The 17,040-nt window shown below is 37.1% G+C and overlaps 1 long non-coding RNA gene across 3 annotated transcripts in view; it reads right to left on the reverse strand.

The window, feature by feature from the left end:
- Positions 1 to 1,433: 1,433 nt before the first annotated feature.
- The window catches only part of LOC146441698 (uncharacterized), a 44,096-nt gene continuing 28,489 nt past the window's right edge, over positions 1,434 to 17,040 (reverse strand). For 2 of the 3 annotated variants that reach the window (XR_014850472.1, XR_014850471.1), the window contains one exon: positions 16,325 to 16,523. This is a non-coding gene — a long non-coding RNA (uncharacterized LOC146441698). Of the gene's footprint in view, positions 1,844 to 16,324; positions 16,524 to 17,040 lie in introns of those variants that run through there. The other variant, XR_014850473.1, reaches the window with a different exon arrangement.

The following is a 17,040-nucleotide window of genomic DNA, read 5'->3' on the forward strand; positions in this document are numbered from 1 at the left end:
GCTGCACAGACCCTCTTTGGCTTCTAAATTCCTTTCACTTGAAATTTATATAAAGGATTAGCAGCTGCCAAATAAGCATAACACAACTGCAACAGGTGATGAGTCTTTCATTTTTAGAAAGAAAATCCTAATCAGCCTGTTCCTGAGATAAAGACTCGCCACAATTCACTTCTAATACTAGAACAAGATGTGTGGATTATGTCCGAGATCTGCAATTACTTTTTGAGTGCTATTTGCATTTGCAGAACATAAGTATGCTGAAACTTCTCCTTTCTAGTGTTGGTTTGCAAATTGCAGTCCCTGCTTTGTTAACAATCTGTTGGAATATGCTAATACCTTGATTAATGAGATTCAAGATTCTTCTGCTGATAGTCTGCAGTTTGCTTGAAATCTCACAGGTATGAAAGACCAAGCTGAAGCTGAACTATGTCTCTTCATAAGATTTTGAGTGCCAGTAAAATTCTTCACTGACTATAGAATTATATGAAGGATTTAGTTAAATGTGTTTTGTACTGACTATAACTTTTTCTCATGGAGGTTTTAAAATTACTTTTACTAGGTATTTATATTCCAGTTGAATTAAATGCCTCAATGAGAATCAGGTTCTATAAAGATCTAGTCTGAGCTTTCAAAATCCAGTCAAAGATATACAGCAAGAGGGGTAGAGGGGAATACACCTATGCTTTCAAGTTGTTACTACCCTGGAGCAATCAATATGATTTTAAGCTGTCATACAGCAGAGGCTGCAGGGCTGTGCAGCTCTCTATTTGCATCACTGCTGCTGTTTTGTGCTCGTAACTGTTACTGGGTTTTGGCATACCAAGGTGTAGTACAGGAACTTGTCAGAGAAATAGAAGGGCTCTTGTTTGTCTGACAGGTATATCACTGTCACCCTGGAGAAGCTATGATGGAAATGTTTGATAGTCCTGGCATAACAGAAGGATTGGGCCCATGGTTCTAAATAATGACTTTGCAGTCATAATATAATAGTACTTGAAGTGGTCATTTAGTAGTTTAGCCTTGCTGAAATTGCTTCATAAATACATCTTGTGCTGCTGTAAGAACACTGACAGTACTTAGGACAGTTATTTCATCCTCCTTTGTATCTATTAATGTCTGTATGTATATCCACATATGTACAAGTATTTAATCTGAAAAATGGACTTACATGAGCATGGTTACGTAGTAATAAATATTTCGTTGCTGCAGATATGGTACTTTTGCCTCTAATTGTTGCTGAAGCAAAAGTTATTACCCCCTTTATGTACTGGGGTGTTGACTATATGTATTATTGATTGACATTCAAAGCAGTTTATGAAGGACAGGAGGGCTGCTCCTCTTAACCAGTTGGTAAAACAAGTATTCTCAAATATTTTCTTGTTGGAAGCAACAAGGAAGAAAAAAGTGAACACAGAAGTAGCCCTAGATCACATACACTGGAACATGGGAAACAAATGAAATACTCTTAAAACCAGGGGAGTAATTTGTTCTGCTGAACCCCCTGCACTCTCTTTCCCTGTCTTGATGTTGCAGAGCTTAATACTAGCATTTAAATGTGCACTGAAGCACACTTCTGTCTGGTTACTCAGAAATGCTTGCTCTAATTACAAGGTTTAATTGTTTATCCTAGTCACATGCTTCTGTGATGTATTTTATGGCCTTGTTGGAAAAATGTAACAAGTTTCATAGAATCAGTCTGAGCTGAGCTTTCCCAGTAGTGTCATTCAATTCTGTCTGCATCCTTTTCTGTTCCTCCCCCACTGAACACAATCACCAAGGCTTTTTGAAGTTTTCACACATTTCCTCCTCAGTCAATTTTCTATGATGGAATATCTTTTTTAAGCTGAAAATATTAAATGAATTCATTGTAAATTCACAAATAAATGTAGAATATCTGAGTTATATTTTCCAGAGAATTTATTATTTGTTAGCCTCTATATACAAAAATGTAATAATCAAAGACTAATGTACATTACCACTCACATTATTGCTTACAGAATAAATATTACTTCTAGTAACTGTATGGGTCATAAACATGTATTTGAAATCAAGCTGATACTTTTAGAGAAACTTTGGATATACATGCTTTTTTCATTTTAATGATATGAAAATCTCTTCCATTTGTAGCATCTCTTTTGTATTTAAGCATTTTCAACTTAGCAAAACAGTGACTTCTATTTACAATATCATTGCACTTAAGATGTTTATGTTATTTTTAATGTGTTGTGGTTGCCTCAGACGAGGATGTGCCCAGAGCAAAGAGGAAACAAAGCATCCAGAACACCACATCTGCACTGCACTGTATTTTACACTGTTTACATTCCTCTCTGGTGATTCTGCAGGCTCTTATTAAAGGAATTAGGTGTGTGATTTAAGAAAACTGCTGCTTCTGGGTTTCTACACTCTATGATTGAGCATACACATCATCACATGCTTGCAATCACGTAACATCCTTACAGCAACTACAGCCGTTATTTTATAGGTAAATTCATACTTGGTAGACACACATATGAACCCTATAGATATTTTTGTTTGTCTCTTCTGTGTCACCTGTTGTGCTTTGATATTGTGCTGCTGTTGACCTGAACTTATACAGTTATCAGTGCACTCTTAAGTGTATTTGGCAGTAGACCAAAGGTATAGAAAATGAACAAAGGCTTTTTGAAATAATGGACGAGGTCCTCAGTTGGCTGCTTTGATTTATTCTAGCTGAAGTCCTGTTCCAATATCATCAGCATCTTCAATCAATCTTTATTGCTACAACTTTTGTCACAGGAACTAAATAAAAGTCCTATCCATACAGTCACTGAAAAATCACTGCACTTATGTGACCCTCTGAATACAGGTATTGTTCTATTCATGGGCTGTAGATAATGATCCAAAATTCAAAGTCTGTGCTTATTCTTGAAAAAAGACCAAAATAAAAGAAAGAGAGGAGAAAGAGAGAAAGAAGGAAAGGGAGAGGAGGAGAGAAGGAGAAAAGGAGAGAAGGGGAGAGAGAGGGAGAGAGAGAGAGAGAGAGAGAGAGAGAAAGAAAGAGAGAAAGAAAGAAAGAGAAAGAAAAAGAAAGAAAGAAAGAAAGAAAGAAAGAAAGAAAGAAAGAAAGAAAGAAAGAAAGAAAGAAAGAAAAAGAAAGAAGAAAGAAAGAAACTATTTGTGTTATAGATACTGAAAACATTTCTTGGTATCACTACCATTTTGACATCAGGATGAATATCTTAGAAGTGAACTTATGAGCTCAGTCACATTTCAGAAACATTTGGATTTATCATTTATTTAAGGGTTGGTTTTCCTCTAAGTGACTAATTAGTGAAGATGGATGATTGGAAATACCTAAGTCTAGGTTTTATTAATGTGAAGACCATTAACTTTTGTTAAAAATTTCCCCTTGTGAGGGTAGTTACGATGCCACAAACAAAAAATTACATTTATAGGTGGTTCAGGTGAGAAGTAAAAGAAATTCTTGTTATACATAAATATTTGAAAGAGCATACAAAATAGCAGGCAGGCTAATGCAATAAGGCTATTGCATTACATGTAGAGTTTGCTGTCATTACTAATGAGTGTAAATGAAAACGGCAAGCAATTCCTGCTTAAATAGCAAAAGAAGTGGTTAACAGCTTTCACAGGGAGAATAAACAGCTGAAATTATTCTAGCTCATTTTTAGAAAAACAAAGCTCTGTTTGATGTAGAAAATAAATAAGCAACCACCTTTTCACCCTCTTTGATCATTTAGGAGACTCAGTCCTCAAATTTCAGATGGCATAATTCAAGAGTAATACTAACCAGAGGAACAGAGTAAAACATATATATACATTTATTATACTGTGTGAAGTATTTTAAAGGATGAGATTTTATTTTAAAGTATGGTACTTAAAGCTATAGTACACACATAATTTTAATACCCTCTCTCACACACACACACATATGTATGCACATATGCATCCATATATAAGTAGTAGCTGATGAGAGTCATATTTTTGATATAAGCACACATCTTATCTGCTGCCTGACTTTTTTTCCCTGGGATGATTCTTAGGTTTTAATCTCTGAAGTTATTGTGGGTGAAGCAACTAAAATGAATGGAGGCTCAAAATAAGGAAATAAAAAAGCATACTTTCAACCTGTACTTAACAGGGTGGATGGGTCCCAAGGGTTTCTTACATCATGCCTTTTTGCAGTGATGCAGATTATGCTCAGGGATTATGCTGTTTTATAACATTTCTTAACTGATGTTTCAGCCTCCTTCTGTATTGCACAATCCTTACCTACTCACCTCTGTCTTCAATCATTTGCTTTTAGGCAATTGCTGAAAATTTACCTCTGTAGTGGTAGAGGAAAATCTTTCGTAAGTGATGGGTAATAAGGGGTGTGCTGTTTAAGATACCTGGATAATTATTATTCTAAATGTAGAGGAGTTCAAGGAGAAATTGTCCAGCACACTCTTAAAACACTTTCTGAAAGGACATCTAACTCTGAAATGGTAGTTCTTAGAAGTATTATCACTTTTAAAAATTTTATACTGCTTTAATTTATAAAGCAGCTGTTTCACACATTTTACCAGTGAAATGAACTCATTAGGGTAGCTGGGATTCAAGGACACTTTGACCAGCGTTCTATTGCTAATTCTGCGTTCACCAGGCTGACTCCAGAGGTACCACAGGTCACTTCTACCACACAAAACTCCATGTTTACTATCTCTGAGCCACCATGCACATAGATGAGCTGCCTGTTGGATCTGTTGGAGTGCTCTGCTGCACTGCCATCCTGTCCAGTGTCCTGATACACAGATCACTGACCTGCCAGAATGGACACTGCCATGTTGCTGGGACCTTGACATCATTTGCAGCACAAGTTGGATTAAGGTAAATTGACAATAACAGTTGGCAACAAATTCCAAATATGGACATTATGGTTACAAAATACTTAAAAGGAACATACAGAAGAATAATGTTATATCTAACTGTGTCAAGATCTAAACCAGCAGTTTTTCCTCCCTTTCCTTGAGAGGGCTTGTTCCTCAAGACCTACAGAAAGTAATTGGATATTCCTGTTTTCTGGCTATCATATATTATCTCTTTCTGCAATTATTAAAGTCACTTTTCAAAATGTCCATGATTGATTGAATTATCAAGGCATTGGCCTGTAGAGGGGTGTGTTTTCTCAACTGGTGAAACTTTTGTCACAGTTTGAAGCCCTTACACACTTTTGAGTTTACATCCCATGTATGTTGCTGCCTCCCATCTTAGACACACACCTTGTCATGACAAATAAATGCAGCTCATTGCTGACTCGACTCAGGCCAGCTTGACAGCAATTAGTCATCTTGATGTGATAATGGATTTTTGGATACTGACCTTCAGCCATGCCTTAGAAAACACCCTGACAAATCACACACAGTCACTGCAGCTGAAAAAACCCATGATTTTAAAGCAGTGACAAAGAGATGAGTGCAGATCTGTCGGGTCTTGTGGGTTTGGCAAATGATTCTATGGTTACATGACTGACACTTGTGTTCTACTATCACCTAAGAAAAATTGTTTCCCTATCTTTCTGCCCAGGAGCTGGGATATCTGTGCACTGTCTTGTACTTGCCTACCAGTATCATACTTCCTTGCTCCTCTGTGTGTGGCCAGACCATATAATGAGATATAACATATGTGTTGTATCTCATATAATCAGATATATATAGTGAGATATAACATATGTGACTGTTGTGGATATCTTGTGTTTTGTGTCATGCTTCCCTGACTCAGTGTTCAGCACTGAGGAACTTTGGCATGCCTTTCAACACATTTTTTCACACCAATTTCAGTTACTCCTGATCAAATCTTTATGAAAAAATGACTTTGTTATTCTACAAGTAATTGAAAATATTAAGTACTAAAATACTAAATTTATTTTAAATATTTTTAAAACTCGGTTAACATTGCAAAGAAAGAAATATATCAAAGGACCATATGTGAGAACAGAGTGACTTAAGAAACATTTCTCTCCATAACCTGGAGGGTTAACATATTTCGCTGACTATCACCTCAAGCAAATATTTTTTTTTTTATATTTGAAATATAAGACAGCATCAGCAAAACAACACAGAACATATCTCTGACCTCTTGCCCTCCTTGTCAACTCAGCATACTGGAAAAATGACTCTCATGAGAAATGACAATTCAAAGAGCAAAGCATTTACTAGGGGGTAGAGGAGTCTAACATTTTTCCATTTGTGTTAGATATGTCCCATGATGTCTTATTACCTGCTCAACTTTGTAGTTGAAACTAGTCCTGGGTTTCAAGAGCTTTTCAGCAGAGGAAAGGATTTCCCCAGCAATGTGGTGTCTCCCATAATTTAGGCTTTTAACTGAAAACAATTGGAATAAAGGGGTTTCTTTCCTCACTTTGTCAAATCAGATTTCAAATTATGTTCTATGAAATGTGTGAATGGAAGAGCTTGGAAAAAATTGAAATTTTGATGACTAAAATATTTACAAGTGTAAAAATCAGGTCTATTACGAATGGACATCTTGAGAAAATTTCTTGTTGTAAATTAGTGCCACCAGCAGGAAAGGGTAAAAGAAAAATGTACCTGCCAAACTGTACAGTTTTTAAGTAATATCCACAAAATCAAATATATTGGATGAAATCCTTCCTCCACAGTGTAAATCTATATAGCTTGTCAGAGGTGTTACTTGGTCTCTAGATGACCAGTGTAAAAGAAAAGCCTGGACTACATTTCTTCCATCTGCTGATCACACTGATTAGTTTGACAGGTCTACAGAATGTTTAATTAAGTCCAACAAAGAAAATATGTGGTTTCATTGGAAAGGTAAATTTGTAGTGTTACGCAGACCAGCAGTGGAAATCAGTCCAGTTTAATCAGCTGGCATAAAAAAAATCTATAATTCAAAGTGGAATTCAATCCAGAGTAAACACCTGCCTTTTTCTCCAGACTTTTCATAACAGCTTTTCATACCAGCTTTTGCTGGGAATTCAAAAGAAGGTTTTGCCAATTTGAAGCTCAGGAACATCCAGTCCCCTGCTTCACTATATTCAAAGTTACAAATTATTTATAAATCTTAGATACAAATTTCTAAAACAGTAAACAGTATACACTTAACAAATAACAATTTCTAACATATCCTTCACAGGTCAGAATCTTCATAGAAAAGTGTAAGATTGTGCCTTATTAAAATCAATCCCAAATTAGCAAATCTATCTAACTTGCTGTTCTTCTCCCTTATCCACGTTCCATGTAACCAAGGAGACATGGTTATCTCAGATTCATGTCTCCTTCTCATCCCTCTAACTCATTTTAATGTGCCCTAGACCTCACTCTTTCATTTACTTCCCTCTGATCAAGCACATCCCATTCAATTTAAACAGGAGCCACTCCTTGTAAGCAGGGTGACACTGCATTTATTAATATGCCTCTGCATTTATTAATACCTGCTCTGTGCATACAGTATCAAAGATACTTTGGAACTTAATTTCTATATGTTAAGTCGCTGAATGGTCTGTGGATGAATGCCCAAGTGTCCAATTAAGAAACACATGAGAGTCTCAAAATTCAAATAACCACTGTATTTACCTCACACTTTTGGAGATATTCCTGCCCTCAGGTGGGGCTACCTTGTCACACTCATTCAAGCTTTAAGGTCTCTTGTAAGACTTTGAAATCCACCTGAGCAGCAGACCAGAGAACAGATGTTTACTCATTCTCCTTCACTGTTAGTTTAGAGGGAGAACTGATGATTTTATGCAACCATTTTTTTCCCAAAGTATCTTACTCCCTACCATACACAGAGCCAGTAAGGAGTAAGGAGTGTTGCTGAAATTTTATTCCATGTAGCTGTCTGTTATCTGACCTTTACTCCCCTTTGTATCCATGGGGGCAAAGGCAGGTCTGCGCCCTTCTTTCAACAAAGCTATGTTGAGCTCCCCTCTGGTAACTGCAGACAGATTTTCTTTTTCTGTGCTTAGCTGTTATTCTTTTCTATATTAAAATCTTGGGAAGAAAAGAGAATTCTTTCCCACAGGTACTGATTTTGAAAGGTTCTGAAAAATTGCATTTTGAGACACCTTCTTATGACAGTTATTATTGACACAGTACTGAAAATACTCTGACAATAACAAACCAAAAGAAACACAGTTTTCTGAAAATAAAGGCATGAGATGTTCAAGTGCACAAGTGCTTATTCTGTTTGTTTTTCCTGACATTTCCTAGAATTTCATGTTGTAGTCAGTTGTGACTATGTTTGCCATAGGTTGCCTCTATATGAATCTTCCCTACACAATAATCTCACAGTTCTGTGATCATATTGAATTATGGCCACACATCTCTGGAGGATTTAAGGAGAACCTCTTCTAGTATCATCTGTAACTACAAGGGTAACTAAAAGCTTTTCACATTGACTAGGCAGTTGCAAGTAGGAAATTTTCTTTTCTGCAGTTTAGCTAAGTTATGGCATTATACACAGAGCACTAGAAACCTATTTTTTAAATGTGCATATATCTATATGTATATATGCAAAAATCTGCCTTATAAATATTGACAGAAGATGGGTACAAATACATGCACAGGTACTGTTTTTCATTACAGCAGTTAGATTTCTTTTTCTATTGGTACAAGTTAAATATGAACTCTTTAACATCTTAGGTATAATGATAAAGTCACACTTTATGATGCTGGTTATATTTTCTGGTGTTCTACATAATTATGATGTCTCTATGTAAAACTGACATCAGATTTACTGGGAAATTTTTGGGGAGACTTTTGATTGACCCATCTTCAGAACACAATTGTCTCATACATTCACGCTAAAAACTAGCCTAGTGTAACAAAAAGAGTTTGTGACTATACTTTATCAAATGAAGTATACATAAACTACTTCTGATTTTGTAAGGTCTTAAATTTGAGAACTGCTGATTTGCAGAACTAGTCATGTGAGTAATACTGTATTCTCTCATGGAGAGCAAACGTAATAAAATAATGATTTAATATAATTGAATCACCTTGAGTCTCACATCAAAATAAAATTCTTGAGTGCAGACCAAAGGGGTGCAGTGAGAAAAAGGTGAACCTTAGGCTGGGACAAAGTTAAACCAAAAGACAGAAAAAACAGATTACTGACTCCATCTGGCCTAATGAAGGTAATTAATGAAATAGATATTTACTATTTTTTTGTTGTACAAAATAAAAAAAGAAATTATTTTAAAAAGGGGAAAAAGTTCACAGCTACAGGTAGCTTTGGACTTGTTTCTCAACAATCTGCTTGAGATATGCCTTCGATTCTTTGAAACACATCCTGGGAACTTCAGAGAGACTACTGAATCCCTGGTCTATAGAGCATGCTATGAAAATATAGCATTGAGATTAGTGGGCAGAGGACCTTCATGTCCCACTCCGCAGGCTCTGCCAAAAGCGCTCAAGAGTAGCGATGGAAACATATTAGCATGATTGGTGGCTTGTGACCTTCTAAGGATCCAAATATTGGTTTATTTAGGCTTTCAATGGAGAATATTTTCTTTTGCAGCTTTTACAGAAGGACAAAGCCTTGAATGGAAAAAGAGACCCAAGTCTTATAGAGGGGTTATTTTACCAAAATCTGAAATCTGATACAGCCTTAATGGCTGAACAAATTCTGTTGACTTCTATAATCCTAGAGAAAACTTGCAAGAGAGGAAGATCATTCACTTATCTGTTGTTGGCAAAACACCAGGAAGAAAGTAAAAAATCTTTTAAAATAAGATACTGAACTTTAAAAAGCTCAAGATGGAGCTGAATATACGAATACATCTATATGTTATATAGATGTAATATATATATGTGTGATATATATTTATATGTGAGATACAAATAGACATATGTACGTACATATGAAGACCTATGTATATGTGATTGTATCTGAAAAACACCACCTCACTTTCTGAGTAGAAAAACAAATGAAACCTGGCTTCTATTGATTTGCTTCCTACCTGGTCCTTGAACTGGATCTGAAAAGCAGAGATACTATTTTATTCTGCAGCAGTACCCCAAATGATGGTCCTAATGGTTAAATATTAAAAAGAACTGACTTGGTGAAAACTATTTTCCAGTGCTAACCAATTCCTTATGCTAGAGAATGAATATTGCCATATTGATAGCAAATTATCTGAAAAGGGATGCTGGCACTTTAAAAGTACAGAAAAATAGAATGTGTCACCTTACATGGCACTTGATAACAATTTCTAGCCTCTAGGCATAACATATTATACAAACTAAAGATAAATCTTATTTTGCAAAATTTTCAGAGGGCTTTGATATCTGTCCACCAAAAATTTCTATTAAAATGAAAAAAAAGAAAAGAATTTAAATAATCAGGATTTATCTAGTTCAATAGGCCTGAGGAGTACAATGAATCATACTTTCTCTCTGTAATCTAATTTGCAATTAGGTTTACAAAGACTTCAAATGCTACAGTGCAGCTACATACAAAATTCTAACTGATTTGGAGAGTGTTAATACAGAGGAGTTTTTTAGGGGGTGTGCTTTGTTATTTGTTTCATTTGTCTTTTTTTTTTTTAATGCTTAAGGGAGAAACTTTAAAGGTTTCTACCAGATGACTCTGGAAATAAGGTAGAACCTAGAAAATTTTTGTAATTCTTTTCCTTTTCCATTGATATTTTTTCTGGATTTTGATGTGAAAGAACTGCAGATGCCTAGGAAGGAACCTGCGGTGGTTGACTGCTCTAGAGCAACAGGTGGTCATTTCTTGAATCCAACTACACGACATTTTCTTTGGTGGCAGAAATGGAGAAAGTGGAGAATTTGTGTAAAATAACAGCAGCATCTATGATGTACTACTAAAATAGTTTATACCAGTCCCTTGGTGTGCAAGTGGCCCTTGACAATGTTAAGTAGCAGAGCTGCTCTGGAGCTTTAAGCTATGCGCTTTATATTAGATTGTTTGGTCCAGATAAGTAAACACTTTTAGACTTTAAAATTTCTATATATTCTAGAACTTTGCAGTGTATATTATTCTTCAAAACACAGATTCTGCAGAGGTTCTCGAGGAGTCAACTCTTTAATTTAATTTACAGAAGCTTGAGAAAACTACAGCAAAATTATGACATAATTAATATAGATAGAGTTGAGTGAATCATATAACTTTTCTCTACTAGAAGAGCAACACAGAAAACAAATGTTCTCAGCTGGATGGAGTATTTCTGGGTAACAATATTATACAATTTTTAATTTACAGATTATATTTTGGGTGATTAATATTGTCAAAAAGATAAATTATCTGCTTCAATATAAATATAGATTTAGAAAACATTACTTAAGGCTTTTACCCAGTAGTTGTATATCATTGTCAAATGTAGAAAAAACCCTCAGTAACTAAAAATACAAAATTCTGCTATAGAGCAGCACAGTGCTGATTAATGTACACTTTACTTGCAAGCACATTATTATTTTTTATTTGCAGATTAAGCTTCTGCATCTTATGTGTTGCTGTGTCCCCTGATCTCAAAGATAGAAATATACTCTCTCTTCTTTCCCCTCCACTGGTTCAATCCCCAGCTTCTCTGCTTTTAAATTACTGTCATGAGTATTAATTCCAGATTGGAGGAATCTGGGACTGTGTGGTATTGATTACTTACCTCATTTGAGTCACTTCATCTCAGTATCGCCTCTCATTTTTCTCAGGGGTCTGAAGAAGGTAATGAAAACTGCTCCCCCTAATTTTTACCAGAGGCTATGATTTAGAAAAGCATTTGGACATGTTTTTTTAAGTGTTTTGGTGGAAGGGTAGGTTAGGCAGGGAAAAGACTGAGGCCAGGAAGTTTCCTCTGCTGCAGTGGATCAGCTAAATAGCTCTGCACAGTTCTGCCTCATAATGCCATGGTGGGATGGGGAGGCTACAGTGAAAACTCAGTTCTCTTTATTCCATTTCACAAATGAAGATGTGAGGTGTAAAGAAGATAAATCCCAGAACCACAAAGTGGTGAAAAACTACTCCTGCTGAAATTTGTGGGAATTGGATACCCATGAACACTTTAAAGTATCTAGGCTCAGTGACTTGTTGAGATTGGTTTGAAAATCTGGGGTAGAGCAGGGAACATAAATGTAGTACTGTGGGGGTATTTTCAATCTTAATTGTTGGGGGGGGGAGTTTTGAATTTTTCCAGTAGCAGCTGCACAACAGCGTAGCCCCTTAGTGTGGGATACTTTCCTGCATTCAACTTGCCTGTGACAAAGCAAGCAGCCCTTAATTTCTCTGCTTAGATGATTCTAGAGTATTTTAAAAAAAGAAAAAAAAAAAAGAAAAAAAAAGTAACAACACCTCACAGAAAGCTTTGGGAAAATGGTAATGCTAGTAAGAAGGAAGATTCATTTGAAAGCAGTCCTAACATGGAACTGCTGACTCATTTACATTCCTTAAAATCTACCTGACTACCAACTCCACTGCTTAGTAACAGCAGAGGAGAAAAGGTGAATAACTCGAATCTGATTAAAATAATCCCCTCTCTGACCCTCTTGGCTCATAGTGTCAGCATTGTAGGTTGAGTCTGCAAATAACTTCTTTTTTAAGCTGTCACCAGCTGTGAGTTATGGGCAGTCTCAACCTTCTCTGACAACAAGCTTAACTGCTTTGTTAGCTTCAGGCCAGTACACAGGCTACATGTATAGCCAGTGACTAGAGGCACTGGGGATAGAGCAGACTGTTTTCAAACCCTTCAAAAGAGAAGCAGTAATTCTATGCTGACTTACCATCTGTCTGCAGCCTTCAAGCTTAGTAGTTCTCATTAGTCCCTAGCTATTTCTACTCATGATCCAGAATATCTGCAGCCCAAAAAACCTCCTAGTCAGCCCCTGAAGGAATTTAGCAAAGCCTTGACATGTGTGACTCATGAGTGTAACTCCAGGTAAGACTTTGAATCACACAGTATTTCTGTGTTCCATGAAAAACAAATGGCAAACAATTTTTTGCTCAATCTAAAATGTAAGATTCTTAAAATATTTAACAATTTATAGAAAGTGGCGTTGCAGGAAAGGTGAGTTAGCAGCACTATGGTTTAAAAAAAGATTTTTCAAATAGTGTGATTGACAGTAGATAATGTTCAGATTTCAAGCCAGTATCTGCCAGTTTAGGGGACACAATTGCAGCATTTCCAGCTGTGTTCCTTTGGTCAGTGGCATTCTGGCAGCTCGGGACTGCAGAAAGAAAGACTTCCTTGCTTAGACTGCCATCATGAAAGTCCATTCTCCCTACTTATGTGAATGTGGAATTCACTGCCAGGATTGCAGCATCAGGCCCTAACTCAGTGCACATCATTGATCCTACTCTTTTGGAAGGGAGTTAATCTAAAACATGTGACAAATGTACCAGGGGGTATTCACTGAGATGATGTCCAATTTTAAGTGTAATTTAATTTAAGGAAATATGAGATCATAGAGGGTCACCCTATTTTCCCAGGAAAGTAGCAACAGGACTCAAGTTGCACCAGGGTCAAATAAATTTCATCACTGAAAGAGAGGCTGAACATTGGAATGTGCTCCCCAGGGGAAAGGTGGATTCGCCATCCATGGAAGAGAATGTTCATCCATGAAAATGAATGAAATTCCTAAAAAGGGTAGATATGACACTCTGTGGTGTGGTCTAGTGGACATGGTCATATTTGGTCAAAGGGCAGACTTGATGATCTTGGAGATTTTTCCAACCCTAACTGTTCTATGATTCAGTGACCAAGAGCACCAATTTGAGCAACTAGACTTGAAATGGGTGTCTCCCAGAGGTGATTCAGTGAAGAAAACAGATTTTGGTACTCTGTTGTTGCTAGGAAAAGTGTTTGTCTCCATTGAGTACAGAAAAATTTTGGGGAGATGATCTGAGCAAACTCAATGTTGTCAGCTGAATAGCTTAATTTGTTCAACTTTCCACTACAGAAATATAGGCTAGGCATCAAAGGAATAGGAAACTGATTGCAACAGATCAATTATTCGTCTTTGCAAACTGCATGACTGATGATTACATAATACTATCTTCTACAGGAAACAATGCTTAGTTAAGAAGCTGAAAAAGTCCCTTTTCTAGATTCACTATTAATGGCATAAGCTGACAGACTTGTATTGCTTGCTTTCTGTTATATGCAAGAACTGTGATGTAAGCTGCTGCTGATCTGGTCCTGTCTGTGAAAGGACATCAGAGCCCACAAAATTGGTGTCCATGACCCCTGACATTCTTGCAGCTAGACAGGACCATACCACATAGATAGTGTTAGCTCCTCTTGTGATTCAAAGTCATTCTGCTGGATTGCTCCCTGCCCTAACGTGTGCTGCTGAGGGCCCTGGGGCCATGTGCTGACACAGCTAGGCTCTCACAGGCTCACTGCTGCTGAGTTTAAAGTGGCCATTAGTTCCAGGCAGGGATGTATTTTCAGGGAAAGCAGTATCTATGGATTTTCTCTATGACATATTTTCTAACAAGGTCTTAACATTTCAGGGACCAGCAGATGAGATGTTAAGCCTACACTTTTTGAAAGGGTCAACGCAGTGGAAAATAGTATGTCTCTAAAAGGAGCCACAGTGCATGTGTCTGTGGTGCTAACAACTGTTCTTGTTTAGGCTGGGGAAGAGTTAATTGTCTTCGCAGTGGCTGGTATGGGGCTGTGTTTTGGATTTGTGCTGAACACAGGGTTGATAATACAGAGATGTTTTTGTTATTGCTGAGCAGGGCTTACACAGAGCCAAGGCCTTTCCTGCTATTTTCACTGCCACACTGGGGAGGAAGCTGAGGGTGCCTGGGAGTTTGAGAGGAGACACAGCCAGGACAGGTGACTCCAACTGACCAAAGGGATATTCCAGATCATAGGACATATTGCTCAGTAGAGAAAGTGAGGGGAAGGAGGAGTTAGAAGGTTTTTTGGAGTGACGGCATTTGTCTTCCCAAGTAACCATTACCGTAATGGCACCCTGCTCTCCTGGAGATGGCTGAACACCTGCCTGCCCGTGGGAAGCAGGGAATTAGCTCCTCCTTTTGCTTTGCTTGCATTTGTGGCTTTTGCTTTCTCCATTGAGCTGTCTTTAACTCCACACATGAGTTTTTTATTTTTTATTCTTCTGATTCTCTCCCTGACCCTACTGGTGGGGGAGTGAGCAAACAGCTATGTGGGGCTTGGCTTCTGGCTGGGGTTAAAGAGTGACAATTAGTTAGATTCTCTTCTCCAGTGCAAGTGAAATCACAGCCTTTTTCTCATCAGTGTATCTGAGACCTGCGTGCTCTTAAAGCTGTTAAAGTTCACACCCTGTCATGCATTATTCTTGCCAAATAAAAACCAAGCCTGAAGTTCCTGGGAGAAAAACAAAAAAATGCTTCATGCATAAAAAATTATTTTTGGCTCCATTATATTTTGTAAATCATTGATGATGCTGGAAAACATTGCTGAACAATTTTGACCTGTATCAAATACAAAAGAGAAACAATGGGTAGAGCTCTCAGAAAAATTCAAACACCTGATCTAGATATAGAGTTTGCTATACAAGCATTGGTCAAAAAAACCTAAAACAAAACAACACAACAAATCCAAGCTAAAGCTTAAGAGGGAAAAGAAAAGAAAACCCCCCCAAATACAATGCAAAAGGAAGGAAAAAAAGAGGAATTTGAGACACTGTTGTGTGTGTTGTTCCTTCAGTAGAGTCCCAGGTGACAACTCCTTAATGGCTTCAGCTTCTAAAATCTGTTTTTTAAAGTTTGACATACAACCTATGGAAAAAGCCCAGGGGTGTTTATAATAGAGTCCAATATAACAAATTCTTGCACCATTTCTGTCAGATAATTTGAACTTTTCCAATGCTTTTTTTTCCACAGAGTGCCATAGTTCGCCTCCTTGCTTATCCCAGTGAAATTCTAAACTGGACTTCAGAAAGAAAAAAAAAGGATGACAGTTCCTGAAACTTTTACAAGAGGGGACATACCAACAGTGCTTCCATAAACAATGTCTGAGAACAAAACCCCCAAGGTAAATTGGAACTGAGCTATTTCTGAATGACATGGCTGGGAAAGTACCCTTTTATTTACCTACTATAGCTAATTTTCAGGGACAGATTTTATAATTGAAAGCATATTTATAACTGTCTCACTCTTTGTAAATTAGACTGCACATGTTTGTAAAATCAAATAGCCTTTTGAAGAGCCAGGTACCTGCAAAAGCTGTTATTTTCATGAACACAAAGCACGAGGAGCTTGCAAACTGTGTGAAAGGTAAGAGTTTAATGGTACTCATCTAGCTGTGAGACTGAGGCTCAAGCTGTTTACTGGCAACAGCTGTGCCTGTAGTACAGCTCAGGAACATAACAACCCACAACAAAGCACTGAGGCATAAAAACTCACCTCCTTCCTATAGATGGGGAAAAAAAAAAGAAAACAAACCATGTCTTCTGATCTGTATCAGGGGAATTTTACCCATGTCGTGCTCACATTTCCAGTGCAAACCCAAACAGACTATTTTGCTTTATTTCTTACTTGCCTTAGGGGACTTCTTCACTCTACAAAGAGAGCCAAACACAGAAAATTAGTTAGACTTTCTGAGATAGGTTCATTTAGTCTTTATCTCTCTTCCTAAATGAGAAGGATAAGCCATTGTCTCTTAGTCCCTGTTTGACATTTGTGAATAACAGGATGGGTTAGTAAATATCAATTTGTAGCATAACAGGATGGATACTCTTCCATAGTGAAGCTCTGGAGAAAAGAGTTGCCACTGATTGGTTATAAGGAAGTTTCCTACCCAGAAATCTATCCCAATAACTGTATCTGTCTATCACCTGCCTGAAGAGAGCTTAGTTGCTCCATTGAGTCCAATTGTTAAGCTGTTAAGTTTACTAAATTTCCATCTGAAGAAAACATTTAAGTCCATGCCCAGGTAAACTGCAGGTCATCTATACTATCTTTGGCTTGTAGTGCTCTTCAGTTAGCAAATAGTGAATAAAAAAATTCCTCATATGCCAATTCTATGTCCCATGATAGGAACTGGTTGACATCATTCCCATGCAGGCATACATAGGC

The sequence above is a fragment of the Lichenostomus cassidix genome, chromosome 2, assembly GCF_008360975.1.
Source record: "Lichenostomus cassidix isolate B80296 chromosome 2, HeHo_3.0, whole genome shotgun sequence".
NCBI lineage: Eukaryota > Metazoa > Chordata > Aves > Passeriformes > Meliphagidae > Lichenostomus > Lichenostomus cassidix.